Genomic DNA, 15,700 nt, shown 5'->3' with positions numbered 1-15,700 from the left:
GTGCTGCAGCCGTGGAGATGGGAACAAGGTCTCAGCTCCATGTCCCTGAATAACTAAAGCTAGAGGTTTATATAGCAGAGAAGAAATGTAGCAATGTATAAGGAAACTGGAACTAGGGGCAAGGGGGCATCTGGTGGAGTAATTTGGTGAGTTTTAGCTCTTTGATACTTTTTTCTGAAAGGTTTGAAGGTCCTTTCCTGAGGAAGAAACTCAGATAAAAAAACACAAGGTTCAAGATTTGACAGCAGAAGGGTCCACGTCTATGCTTATCCAGAAACAATTGTCTATGGTACTGTTAGTTTCAGTTTTTTTTTTTTTTTTTTTTTTTTGCTTTTTTTTTATTTTGAGATGGAGTCTCCCTCTGTCACCAGAATGGAGTGCAGTGGCACGATATCTCAGCTCACTGCCACTTTCACCACCTAGGTTCAGGCGATTCTCCTGCCTTAGCCTCCTGAGTAGCTGGGACTACAGTCGTACACCAACCCACCCAGTTAATTTTTGTATTTTTTAGTAGATACAGGGTTTCACCGTGTTGGCCAGGCTGGTCTCAATCTCCTGACCTTGTGATCTTCCTGCCTTGGCCTCCTGAAGTGCTGGGATTACAGGCTTGAGCCACAATACCCGGCCCATCTTTTGATGTCTGTACCTACATTTGAGCAGCTTCCAAAAAAAAAAATAAAAATAGGATGATTGTTTTTCACAAACAAATTAAATGTGTTAGTAATTCTCACTTCCTTGCTCTACAGATGCCAATTTACAATTTTCTTTTTGTAAATTGTAATTTTTTTAATTTATATTTTTTAAATGAAATACACAAAAATTAGTCTATGAGTGTATTCCAGCAAGCTAGTTTATTATGTCTGGGTGGTGTGAGTGGTGGGAGTAGAAACTGTTGCTCTATAAGCTGTTTAAATAATGAGCCCACTTTATTTAAAGTAGCATGACATAGTAAAAGAAATAATGATGTTTGAGTCTGAGAGACCAGAATTTGAATCCAGGCAAGAAGACTTGGGCAAATTAATCACTTTAACTCAAATTATTTACTGCAAAGTTTGGAAAACAATAGCTACCTTTAGTTTTTGTGATCCCAAAACATAGCAGTTTGGTACTCAATATTTAATAGTGTTAAATTAAATTTGTCTTAAAGCTGTCTCTGTACATATTGAACTTTAACCTAACTTATGTAAACAAACTGCGACCTAACAAGAGTATATTCTCGTAACAAGTAGCTTAAACTTAGTCAATTACAGCAGCCAAACTTCAGCTAATCACAGACTTCCAATTGATTGGATCATGTTAATGTAAAACAAATGCTGAACTGTGACCAATCCATCTGTTTTGGTCTGTCATGTCCTTTTTCTGCCTATAATACAGCCTGCCCATATTGCTGGGCAATATGGCAAGACCTTATCTCTACAAGAAATGCAAAGGTTGGCTGGGCATGGTGGAGCTTGCCTGTAGTCCTGGTTACTCAAGGGGCTGAGGTGGGAGGATTGCCTGGGCCTGGTGGGTCTAGGCTGCAGTGGGTTGGGATCATGCCACTGCAGTCTGGCCTGGGCAACAAAGAAAGACTCTTCTTCCTGAAAAATAAAAATAAAAAATAAATGAAAAGAAAAAAATACATAAACTTCCAATCCATGAGCTAACATTTTTTAATGTCTATTCATTCCATACTGTACTGTAACGTCACTTTTGTCATGGAATAGGTTACTATATATGCGGGATGCTATTTCTGGATGCTTTTTATGCATCATTGGTCAAATTGTTTATTCTTACATCTATATCATTCTGTCTTAATTACTGGAGGTTTAAACTAAGTTTAAAATGTAGTTTCCAGATTTATTTTTCTTTTCTCTAATATTGACTATTCTTGACTCTATGTTTCTCTATGATTTTTAGAATTTACCTGTCAATTTTCCCAATAAAGTATACCTGAAATTATATTGAAATGTCAATGAATACAGAGACTAATTTAAAAATAATTGTCAGATTTAAATGACTGAGGCTTATAATCCATAAAAGGTAATATATATCCATTTAAACATATGGTGTGTATATAAATATATATAAACACACACACATCTTCAATGCTGTGTAGTTTCAGTGTAGAGAACATGAAAATTTTTATTAAGTTTTTTTAATGTTAGAGGTTAGTCAACTTTATCCATAAAGTCTTAAAATCTGTAAAATTTTATTTTATATTGGTTTGTTGCTGGGACACTGTGGTGTAATTGTACATATTTTTGCATTCCTGATTCCTGGCTTATAACCCATAGCCCCACTAAGGTCTTTTTTTTTTTTTTTTTTTTTTTTTTTAATGATGTTGGATGTGTTAGGCCTCAGGGTCTCTTTCTCTTGCCCTCCTTTCACCTGCTTCTAGGCAGGTCTCTAATCTTCCCTTCCTGATGATATGTCTTAAGACCCTCCCCAGAGAAGGTCTCACCTTATACTCTGGGGGAAAAGAATGCTGACACCATGGAGCCTTCATAAAAACCCAAGAGAACTAGGTTGAGAGAGTTTCCCAAGAGCTGAACACGTGGACGTTCCTGGAGGGTGGCAGGTCCCCAAATGGCAAGGAAGCTCTGTGGCCTTTCACCTCTAACGCTCCCTACTCATCTCTTCATCTGAATCCTTTGTAATATTCTTTATTATAAATTAGTGTATGGAAAATTCTGTGAGCTGATTCAGCAAATTAATTGACCCCAAAGAGGCTGTCCTGGGAACCCCAACTTAAAGCTGATGGGTTAGAAGTTTCAGAGGTCGGGACTTGTAACTAGGGTCTGGGGATGTGGGAGGCAGTTTTGGTGACTGAGCCCCCAGCCTGTGGGATCTGGCACTATCTCCTGGTAGATACTGTGGGAACTGAATTAGAAGACATCTGGATGGTGTCTGCTGCTTGGTGCCTGGGGAAATATCCTCATACATTTTGCCCCAGAAGTCTTCTGCATTGATTTTTGCTTTGGTGAGAGTAGAGGAAAAACACAGTTAGAGAGAATCTTTCCTACACAGATACAGACAAAAATTAATTTTGTGCGTTGACCTTGTACTCAGTAATCTTCCTATATTGACTCATTTATTCTGATAGTTTATACCTTCTATTGGATATTTTTATTTACACAATAATTTTATTCACTTCTAATATTTTATTTCTTTATCTTGCCTTATGGTATAGAATAGCTCTTGCAGGAGAATATGGAGTGCTAGTGATAAAAAACAGCCACCTTTGTCTTACTTCCAAACTCAAGAGAGTTTGGAAGAAAATCTTATTTTCTGTAGATTTAAAAAAATACATATTCTTTATCACCCTAAGAATGTTCACTTTTTTTCACAGTTTGCTATGTTTTTCTCGTTTCCAAGCTAAAAATTATTCTCAAATACGTTTTTTATGTAGCCATGGAGATCAGCATATATGTTTCTTTTCTTTTTAATGTGGTAAATTATCCACTTTGTTTTAATTAGTTCCTTCATTAAAAGTTTTCTTTTGGACTGCAGCAGAAATGGAGGCATAGAAAACTCCAAGGACTAACCCTTCACAGAAGCATGGACAAGAAACCAGAAAAAAACTGTCATAATCAATTTCATTGGAATGCTGGAAAACAATCCAGAATTACAGCAAGGAAGCACTTACTTGTTTAACAAAAAGGGGACTGGAAGACTGTAGCGCTTTCACTTGCCCTTGCCCTACTCACATCTTCCTGTTGAGTGGCAGGAAGAAAATCACAGCTAATGTTTCTGAAATGGATCCAGGTTCCAGGAGCACGCAGAGCAAAGCTGCTTTCCACAGAGCTTTTACCTGGCTGGGGACCCTCTGAACAACTAACATTAAATGCCTCCTTTTTTTTTTTTGTTTTTGTTTTTGTTTTTGTTTTTGTTTTTGTTTGTTTTTTTTTGTTTGTTTGTTTGTTTTGTTTTTCCTAACTCAGCATTCCAACAGGATGTAGAATGGGCAGGCAAAAAAAAAATGTTTCTCACGAACCTGAAAGGCAAATGAAATAGTCACCGTTAAATTGTGCAAAGGACATGGGTTAGGGCAAACAATGGAAATGTGGGAAAGCATGGGCAGAGAAGCTGGAGAGTGAGAGACTCTGGGTGATAGGGCTCTGTAAAGCTTACTCATATTTGAAGAAAGCTAGAAGGCCAAGCATATGTGCCACCTAAATGAAGCCAAAGCTCAGAAAAGACCTGCGAAGGGGTTGTAGGCTCTCTGGTACCTTGATCTTAAATTTCTAATCTGCAGAACTGTGAGAAGCAACCTCCATCTCCTGGGTTCAAGTGATTCCCCTGCCTCAGCCTCCTCAGTAGCTGGGACTACAGGTGCCTGACACCACACCTGGCTAATTTTTTGTATTTTAGTAGAGACAGGGTTTCACCATGACCAGGATGGTCTCAATCTCCTGACCTCCTGATCTGCCCACCTCGGCCTTCCAAAGTGCTGAGATTACAGGCATGAGCCACCAAGCCCAGCCAAATTCATGTTTTTTTATAAATTACACAGTCTCAGATATTTTGTTATAGCAGCGCAAACAGACTGAGACACTCCTTTTTGTTCCTGTTTCTCAACTCCTTCTGCTTCTCTGAGTCCTGGACCTTTTAAGCTGACAAAGCTACACTCCTGGCCCTTTGCTACCTGATATATTGATAAATGTGAAAGATTGACAATCATTTGAAGGCGTGGTTTCTTATGCAAATTTAATTGAAAAGACTTCACCTTCATTTTTATTTACTTACTTTAAATATCCTGATAAAAAATACAGAATTTTGAAATTTATTACAGACATGATAATAACTGAGTGTCAGTAGGTATGTAGCTATGGACTGTCTGAATGCAATCCTTCACACGATCACTTATAGCTTGAATATCCCTCCCATGGAGCTTAGTCATCGTTACCTATAATGTGCACATAAGAAATGGATCAGCATAAATTAATATGCTGGCCTCAGTCATGCTCTGGAAGATAGAAAGTGACTGTGTTTTCATATATATATATGCCTATATATGAAAACATTTGTAAAGAATACTAGGCATATGACCCTGAAGCATTTCAAGACAAGTCCAAGGAATAATATTTACCTTATTACTTTTTAGATGTCATTGAGAAATGATATTTTTACTGCACAAAATGTATTAATAGAGTTCTCCCAGTTTTACCTGTGTGTCACTACTTGCCACTGTCCACACTTAGGATGCTCTATAAATGACCATATGAATGAATAAATTGATCAGTGTGAGGACCTTATTACTCTGTCAGTTTCATTTCACTAGACCAGTTGGTGGTTTGGCAGGGTGGAGGCATATCCTGAGTGCTTTTTAAATCTTGATTTGTGTCAAGTATAGAAAAAGTAGAAACACACTTCTTTTTTTCTTCTTCTTCTTTTAAAATGCTTTTAATTTGTGGATGGCTTTATAAAATAAGGTTTTTTTGTCCTTTCTTATAATATTTTCTTTTTTTTATTGCATTTTAGGTTTTGGGATACATGTGAAGAACATGCAAGATTGTTGCATAGGTACACACACGGCAGTGTGGCTTGGGCCTTCCTTCCCCTCACCTGTATCTGTCATTTCTCCCCAGGCTATCTCTTCCCACCTCCCCACACCCCCATCCCTCCCCCATTTTCTCCCAACGGACCCCAGTGTGTAGTGCTCCCCTCCCTGTGTCCATGTGTTCTCATTATTCAACACTCGCCTATGAGTGAGAACATGCGGTGTTTGATTTTCTGCTCTTGTGTCAGTTTGCTGAGAATGATGGTTTCCAGGTACATCCATGCCCCTACAAAGGACACAAACTCATCGTTTTTGATGGCTGTGTAATATTCCATGGTGTATATGTACCACATTTTCCCTGTCCAGTCTGTCTATCATCAATGGGCATTTGGGTTGGTTCCAGCTCTTTGCTATTATAAACAGTGCTGCAATGAACATTTGTGTGCATGTGTCCTTATAGTAGAATGATTTATAATCCTTTGGATATATACCCAGTAATGGGATTGCTGGGTCAAATGGGATTTCTATTTTTAGGTCATTGAGGAATCGCCACACTGTCTTCCACAATGGTTGAACTAATTTACACTCCCACCAACAGTGTAAAAGTGTTCCTATTTCTCTACATCCTCTCCAGCATCTGTTGTCTCCAGATTTTTTAATGATCGCCATTCTAACTGATGTGAGATGGTATCTCAATGTGGTTTTGATTTGCATTTCTCTAACGACCAGTGATGATGAGCATTTTTTCATATGTTTGTTGGCCTCCTGTATGTCCTCTTTTGTAAAGTGTCTGTTCATATCCTTCACCCACTTTTGAATGGGCTTGATTGTTTTTTTCTTGTAGATCTGTTTTAGTTCTTCATAAATTCTAGATATCAACTCCTTGTCAGATGGGTAGACTGCAAAAATTTTTTCCCATTCTGCTGGTTGCCGATTCACTCTAATGACTGAGAAACACACTTCTTAAAGTTTAATTTATTGAACAACTTCATTGTTTCCTGTAGAATACAAAGTTTGTGAATTGCTGGGCTAAGCATCATCTCCATTGTCGTTTTCGTATCAGAACTCTGGAGGACTTGCATAGAATCCCAATAGTTCCAATAATGGATTTCATTTTCATCACTCAGTGGGGCATTCAGTTGATCATTTGAAATTATTTTCACTCATTTAACTGATAATCACAAATGAATAGAAACAAACGTTTGGTCTTTTTTTTTTTTTGTAACTTTAAGCATATATTTGATGCTGTAATATCTAAGTAGGTATTGACAGTCAATATCCTAAAATAGTTGCCCTTCCATGCTATGATGAAAGAAATGGATAATACATAGAAGAAAGCAATATCATGAATTTAAATATGTACTATGGAGAAGAATATATCATTTACAGTAGTTGTTTTAAGGCTTATATGAAAATTGTCACCATCATAAAAATGTGAAATACAACTTTAATGTAATGTAGTATGCCTAAATACGAATGAGAAGGGAATGCTAACCATAGTATACCACAGGAAATCATCACGACAATTTTCTATTTCAAGCCAATAAGCTCTCTTGAATTGTTTAAACATTTGTCATTTTACAAATAAATGTATATAAGTAATAATAAAGGAGTAATAAACACAATTTTAATAAAATAATAAAAGAAGCCTCTTTGCATTGAGTGAATATTTGCATGGAAGTGTCATAAAATGTGAAATAATACTATCGGATGTCCCTTTAGCAAAACTGATGTTCCAGATTCTTTTTGCATTATAGTGTGTGGTGAAGTTCTTCCTATTGAATGACTTACTGGATAAGAATGCTATGTTTCTTTGTTTGTTTGTTTGTTTGTTTGTTTGTTTGTTTGTTTTTTCCTTAGGAATATATATTTCACTCAATATTTTCTTTTGAAAAATTCATCTAGGATATGATCATCCGAAGAGTTATAGTTTGAGATTTTACTTTTATGGTAAAGTTAATCATTATAATTAGTCGTGAGCTGTACCATCAAATGGTAACAACTTGTGATATGTAACAATTCCAATTTTAAATAAGTTAAGTAAAATATTTCATTCTATGTTATACACACTCAATTTCAAGGGTGCTATAGCCTAAAATAACTGGTGGATCCCATATTAAACAGTACAAATATGGAATGTTTCTATCATTACAGAAGGTTCTGTCAAACACGAATTGCACAGAGTACTATAGTTTGCTTGTATTCATCTTTTGAGTTGCCTAATAACTGTGAAATATCTTCCCCTGTCAGTTTTCTTCCCTTTGCCACTATAATTGGAAAATAAAAAAAAAATCTGTATTCTCAATTTTGCTTAGAAAAAGAAATCAGCTAAAAGCTGATTGGAAAGATGTTCAAGTTCTTCCAATCTTTCAGAATATGAAAGCCCTGTGTTTTTTGAATGCTGCTTTTGGAATATGATATAATTGTATAGTCCTGACCAAGATTTTGTTTTCTTCTGTTACTACCATATCCTCTGACTGTAATTTACAATGTAATCATAATGTGACATGTACTTACTTTTGTTTGACTGTTTTATGATTCTGTAATATTCTCAAGTGTACTTGCTTTTACATATCAAGCACCCATCTCACTTTGGAAGGTTAACCAAATCTTGGAAAGAAATACATGAAAGGAAACAGGAAAGCAAAAGAATGGTAAGTAAACAAGCAAGAAAGAAAAAATTAATATGAACTTTATAATTTAACAAGGGTCTCCAAAAAAATATAGAAATTTAGACATTGAAGAACCTGATCACTCATTTTGCAAAAGAAGAAAATCTTGTTATAGATGCTAGTCATTTGCAATAGGTTCTGTATTCGTTTCCTTTTACTGCAATTACCACAATCTTAATCCTTTAAAACAATCCAAATTTTATCTTTCAATTATTTAGGACAGCAGTTTAACATGGTTCTTAATGGACTAAAATCAAGCTGTTGGCAATGTGGTGTTCCTTTTGTCTAGCCTCTGGAAATTCTAGCTTCGTGGTGTCTTTCAATCTTACTTATTTATTTTTTTCAATTTTTGGTGGCCCTGAAGTTTGCAACATACATTTATAATATTTAAGTCCACTTAAAAAGTAACGGTACTGATTCATAGGTAATGCACTTAACTTTTAACAGAGTAGTCGCAATTCCTCTCGCCATTCCCTTGAAACAGTGCTCTTACTGCTTTCACGTATTCATAATTCAAAATCAGAACTCTTTTGAGCTATGTTTTGGCCAAATTATCTGTTAGACCAATGAAAAATAAAACAAACCTCTTATTTTTCCTTTATTTATTTCTTCTCTACCACCTTTTTCTTTCTCTAGATTCTGATGTGTAACCTATATCATTTTTTCTGTCTCTGAAAAGCTTCAAACACTGTTTGCAAGGTAAATTTATTGGTGGCAAGTTCTGCCAATTTTTGTTTGTCAGAGAAAGTCTTTATTTTTCCTTCATATTGAAAATACTGTTACTACATACAGCTACCTAGGTTGGCAGTTTCTGTTTTTTTCCCCCTCAATACTTTAAATATCTTCTTTGCATGGTTTCTGTCTGATAAGAAGTGTAGTATAATTCTAGTATTTGTTTTTCTGTAGGTAAGGTATGTTTATTTTCCATCCCCTCTGGCTTTTTACAAGATTTTCTCTTTGCCATTGGCTTTCTGCAGCGTGAAAATGGCACGCCTATGTATAGATTTGTTTATATTTATTCTGCTTGGTGTTCCCTGAGCTTCCTGAATCTGTAGATTGGTGTATTATTAATTTTGAAAAATTCTCAGTCTTACATAATTCAACGTCTCTGTTCCTTTGTTTCTTCTGCTGGTATCCCTGTTACAGATTTGTTACACTGCTACTGATAGTCTCATAGTTCTCGGATATTCTCTCCAATTCTTTTAACTTTTTTAATATCTTGGTTTTCAAGATATTAAAAACTTTTGTAAAGCTTCTATTGATGTGTCTTCCAGCTCACTGATTCTTTCCTCAGTCATTTTTAGCCCATTGACGAGCCAGTCAAAGCATTCTTCAATTCTGTGATACGTAAATGTGTGTGTGTGTGTGTGTGTGTGTGTGTGTGTGTGCATGTGCATGTGCACAATCTTTTCCATTTAAAAAATTCTGGCAGAATGTGGTGGCTCATGCCTGTAAACCCAGTACTTTGGGAGGCCAAGGAGGTGAGATCACCTGAGGTCAGGAGTTGAAGACCAGTCTGGCCAATATAGCAAAACCCTATCTCTACCAAAGGCACAAAAAGTAGCTGGGCGTGGTGACTCATGCCTGTAGTCCCAGCTACTTGGGAGACTGAGGCTAGGGAATCGCTGGAACCTGGGAGGGGGAGGTTGCAGTGAGCTAAGATCCTGTCACCGCATTGCATCCTGGGCAGTAGAGAACATCTCAAAAATAAACAAACAAACAAAAAATTCTTTCTTAGAGTTCCTTCTCTCTGCTTACTTTATCCATCAGGCCCTGCATGTTGTCCACCTTTCTACCAGAGCTCCCCAGCATATTAATGATAATTATTTTAAATTTCTGTTATGATAATTTCACAATCTCTACCCTGAGTCTAGGTTCTGATGCTTACTTTGTCTCATCACACAACACATTTCTATTCATTTTCTTCTTCTTTTTTCCCTCCTTTTAACATGTTTTGTAATATTTTATTGAATAAACAAGTAAGTTATGAGGTCAGGTACTGAAGCAAATCGTTCTTTAGAGGTCTTTAGTGTGAGGATTCATATTTAGATGTTGAGGAGTTAAGCTGTGTTGAATGTTTGCTGCAGCTGTAAGTGTTATAGGTCAAATTTTCCTCTAGATCCTTGATTTTGTCTCCCCAATATGTTTGAAATAGGATCTGAGCCTTGCAGTTCTTTTTGTTATAATGCACTCTTATACAGCAGCCTGAGTGAAATGGGAAGGTGTGGGGAAGTCTAGCATTAGGTCTGAGTCAGTTAGTGAGCTTATGTTCCTGGGCTGTGCCTTTCAAAGTGTTTCTCAGAATTTTTCTCCCCTAAGGTGAAATAGAAAGGCTAGAGGGGTTGGAACTGGGTATTTCTTTTCCCCAAATAGGATAGAGTCTGATAAAATAGGTGAGTTCTTTTTTGTTTTTGTTTTCGCTTTTTTAAACACAGTTCTTTGATAAGGAAAACAGAGTCCTCTGGGTGCATTTCCAAATGGTTACTTTCCTTCCAATCCTGCCAGAGCATGAAGGGGTCCTTTTCTGATCAACACTATGAGAACCTCATAGGGTTTCTGGAGGTAAAACTCATGAATAGGTGCCTCCCCCACCAAAAATCAAAACAAAACAGAAAAACTCAGGCCCTCGAGTTTCTAACTCTCAAGCTAGTTGATGTTGATCCTCTTAGCATTTCGTGATTTACAAAGAACGTGTTTCTACTAATCTTGGTTCTAGCAATGAGCTTCTGCCTCTGGCTCTGGTCCTGGTAAGTGGTAATTCTTGTTACCCACCTCTTTCTCTAGTTTTCAGGAAAGTACTTTGTCTTTGATCTCAATTTCTTAATAGACATAAGAAGAGTTGTTGAAAATCAGTGCCTTCAGTTATCTTCCTGTTCTGAGGAGGAAGTGACAACTTCCAAAGTGTTCACGTGTCAGATGAGAAAGTGTAATTTCAGGCTCCTTCCCTTTTCCAAAGCTAGCGATGCCTGCTTGAATCTTTCCCTGGAGATTAGGTTATAAACATCTTGCAGGAAGCAGTTATTCGGCTTCTGTGTTCAGAAGTAAAAGAACTGGGTTTATAAGGAAGCTTTCCTTCTTCATGGATGTTCTCCTTAAGCCTTTAAAAACTCATTAAAACATCCCTCTCCTCCGTCGCCTCTGTTTCTCAAAAACATCAGCTTTGCAATTGTTTCCTAATTTGGTTAACATTTTCTGTTCAGTATGACACTTTTTCTACTAGAACTATACAAATGTGGCTTTAATTTGTAATTTAGTTCCTGTAAGATGATTCTTGATGAAAACTGGCCCAAAATTATACCTAGAAATTAGCATCAAAATTCATTTTCTGCATACTTAAAGTTTGTGCTTAATAACTTTTTTTTTTTTTTTCTTTTTTTTTTTATTGCATTTTAGGTTTTGGGGTACATGTGATGAACATGCAAGATTGTTGCATAGGTACACACATGGCAGTGTGCTTTGCTGCCTTCCGTCCCCTCACCTGTATCTGTCATTTCTCCCCATGCTATCTCTTCCCACCTCCCCGCCCCCCGCCCCTCCCCCATTTCCCCCCAACAGACCCCAGTGTGTAGTGCTCCCCTCCCTGTGTCCATGTGTTCTCATTGTTCAACACCCGCCTATGAGCGAGAATATACGGTGTTTGATTTTCTGCTCTTGTGTCAGTTTGCTGAGAATGATGGTTTCCAGGTTCATCCATGTCCCTATAAAGGACGTGAACTCATCGTTTTTGACGGCTGCATAATATTCCATGGTGTATATGTACCACATTTTCCCTATCCAGTCTATCATCGTTGGGCATTTGGGTTGGTTCCAGGTCTTTGCTATTGTAAACAGTGCTGCAATGAACATTCGTGTGCACGTGTCCTTGTAGTAGAATGATTTATAATCCTTTGGATATATACCCAGTAATGGGATTGCTGGGTCAAATGGGATTTCTATTTTTAAGTCCTTGAGGAATCGCCACACTGTCTTCCACAATGGTTGAATTAATTTACATTCCCACCAACAGTGTAAAAGTGTTCCTATTTCTCCACATCCTCTCCAGCATCTGTTGTTTCCCGATTTTTTAATGATCGCCATTCTAACTGGTGTGAGATGGTATCTCAATGTGGTTTTGATTTGCATTTCTCTGATGACCAGTGATGATGAGCATTTTTTCATATGTTTGTTGGCCTCCTGTATGTCTTCTTTTGTAAAGTATCTGTTCATATCCTTTGCCCATTTTTGAATGGGCTTGTTTGTTTTTTTCTTGTAGATCTGCTTTAGTTCTTTGTAAATTCTGGATATCAGCCCCTTGTCAGATGGGTAGACTGCAAAAATTTTTTCCCATTCTGTTGGTTGCCGATTCACTCTACTGACTGTTTCTTTTGCCGTGCAGAAGCTGTGGAGTTTGATTAGGTCCCATTTGTCTATTTTGGCTTTTGTTGCCATTGCTTTTGGCGTTTTGGTCATGAAGTCCTTGCCTACACCTATGTCCTGAATGGTTTTGCCTAGATTTTCTTCTAAGGTTTTTATGGTATTAGGTCTGATGTTTAAGTCTTTAATCCATCTGGAGTTAATTTTGGTGTAAGGTGTCAGGAAGGGGTCCTGTTTCTGCTTTCTGCACATGGCTAGCCAGTTTTTCCAACACCATTTATTAAACAGGGAGTCCTTTCCCCATTGCTTGTTTTTGTCAGGTTTGTCGAAGATCAGATGGTTGTGGGTATGTTGTATTTCCTGTGAGGCCTCTGTTCTGTTCCATTGGTCTATATCTCTGTTTTGGTACCAGTACCATGCTGTTTTGATTACTGTAGCCTTGTAGTATAGTTTGAAGTCCGGTAGTGTGATGCCTCCCGCTTTGTTCTTTTTGCTTAGAATTGACTTGGCTATGCGGACTCTCTTTTGGTTCCATATGAAGTTTAAGGTGTTTTTTTCCAGTTCTGTGAAGAAGGTCATTGGTAGCTTGATGGGAATAGCATTGAATCTGTAAATTACTTTGGGCAGTATGGCCATTTTCACGATGTTGATTCTTCCTAACCATGAACATGGAATGTTTCTCCATCTGTTTGTATCCTCTCTTATTTCGTTGAGCAATGGCTTGTAGTTCTCCTTGAAGAGGTCCTTTACGTTCCTTGCTAGTTTTATTCCTAGGTACTTTATTCTCTTTGTAGCAATTGTGAATGGCAGTTCGTTCTTGATTTGGCTCTCTTGAAGTCTATTACTGGTGTATAGGAATGCTTGTGATTTTTGCACGTTGATTTTGTATCCTGAGACTTTGCTGAAGTTGTTTATCAGTTTCAGGAGATTTTGGGCTGAGATGATGGGGTCTTCCAGATATACAATCATGTCATCTGCAAATAGAGACAATTTGATTTCCTCCTTTCCAATTTGGATACCCTTTATTTCTTTTTCTTGCCTGATTGCTCTGGCTAGAACTTCCAGTACTATATTGAATAGGAGTGGTGAGAGAGGGCATCCTTGTCTAGTGCCAGATTTCAAAGGGAATGCTTCCAGTTTTTGCCCATTCAGTATGATATTGGCTGTTGGTTTGTCGTAAATAGCTTTTATTGTTTTGAGATACGTTCCGTCAATACCTAGTTTATTGAGGGTTTTTAGCATAAAGGGTTGTTGAATTTTGTCAAAAGCCTTCTCTGCATCAATCGAGATAATCATGTGGTTTTTGTCTTTGGTTCTGTTTATGTGGTGAATTACGTTTATGGACTTGCGTATGTTGAACCAGCCTTGCATCCCCGGGATGAATCCTACTTGATCATGGTGGATGAGCTTTTTGATATGCTGTTGCAATCGGTTTGCCAGTATTTTATTGAAGATTTTTGCATCTATGTTCATCATGGATATTGGCCTGAAATTTTCTTTTCTTGTTGAGTCTCTGCCGGGTTTTGGTATCAGGATGATGTTTGTCTCGTAAAATGATTTGGGAAGGATTCCCTCTTTTTGGATTGTCTGGAATAGTTTCAGAAGGAATGGTATCAGCTCCTCCTTGTATGTCTGGTAGAATTCAGCTGTGAACCCATCTGGACCTGGGCTTTTTTTGGGTGGTAGGCTCTTTATTGCTGCCTCGACTTCAGACCATGTTATTGGTCTATTCAGGGTTTCGGCTTCTTCCAGGTTTAGGCTTGGGAGGTTGCAGGTGTCCAGGAATTTATCCATTTCTTCCAGGTTTACTAGTTTATGTGCATAGAGTTGTTTGTAATAATCTCTGATGATGGTTTGGATTTCTGTGGAATCTGTGGTGATATCCCCTTTATCGTTTTTTATTGCATCAATTTGGTTATTCTCTCTTTTCTTTTTTATTAATCTGGCTAGTGGTCTGTCTATTTTGTTGATCTTTTCAAAAAACCAGCTCCTGGATTTATTGATTTTTTGAAGAGTTTTTTGTGTCTCTATTTCCTTCAGTTCTGCTCTGATCTTAGTTATTTCCTGTCTTCTGCTAGGTTTTGAGTTTTTTTGATCTTGCTCCTCTAGCTCTTTCAATTTTGCTGATAGGGTGTCAATTTTAGATCTCTCCTTTCTTCTCATGTGGGCACTCATTGCTATATATTTTCCTCTAGAGACTGCTTTAAATGTGTCCCAGAGATTCTGGTATGTTGTGTCTTCGTTCTCATTGGTTTCGAAGAACATCTTTATTTCTGCCTTCATTTCATTGTTTATCCAGTCAACATTCAAGAGCAAGTTGTTCAGTTTCCATGAAGCTGTGCGGTTCTGAGTTAGTTTCTGCATTCTGAGTTCTAACTCGATTGCACTGTGGTCTGAGAGACTGTTTGTTATGATTTCTGTTCTTTTGCATTTGCTGAGGAGTGATTTATTGCCAATTATGTGGTCAATTTTAGAGTAGGTGTGATGTGGTGCTGAGAAGAATGTATATTCTGTGGATTTGGGGTGGAGAGTTCTGTAAATGTCTATTAGGTTTGCTCGTTCCAGGTCTGTGTTCAGGTCCTGGATATCCTTGTTGATTTTCTGTCTGGTTGATCTGTCTAATATTGACAATGGGGTGTTAAAGTCTCCCACTATTATTGTGTGGGAGTCTAAGTCTCTTTGTAAGTCATTAAGAACTTGCCTTATGTATCTGGGTGCTCCTGTATTGGGTGCATATATATTTAGGATCGTTAGCTCTTCTTGTTGCAGTGATCCTTTTACCATTATGTAATGTCCTTCTTTGTCTCTTTTGATCTTTGTTGCTTTAAAGTCTATTTTATCAGAGATGAGAATTGCAACTCCTGCCTTTTTTTGCTCTCCATTTGCTTGGTAGATCTTCCTCCATCCCTTTATTTTGAGCCTTTGTGTATCCTTGCATGTAAGATGGGTTTCCTGGATACAGCACACTGATGGGTTTTGGCTTTTTATCCAATTTGCCAGTCTGTGTCTTTTGATTGGGGCATTTAGTCCATTGACATTTAGGGATAGTATTGTTATGTGTGAATTTGATGCTGTCATTTTGATGCTACCTGGCTGTTTTGTTGGTTAGTTGATGCAGATTCTTGATTGTGTTGAGGCTTTTTTACCATTTGGTGTGTTTTTGGAGTGGCTGGTACTGGTTGTTCCTTTATAT

This window comes from Saimiri boliviensis, chromosome 1, assembly GCF_048565385.1.
Source record: "Saimiri boliviensis isolate mSaiBol1 chromosome 1, mSaiBol1.pri, whole genome shotgun sequence".
Lineage (NCBI taxonomy): Eukaryota > Metazoa > Chordata > Mammalia > Primates > Cebidae > Saimiri > Saimiri boliviensis.
This window is presented reverse-complemented; position numbering follows the sequence as displayed.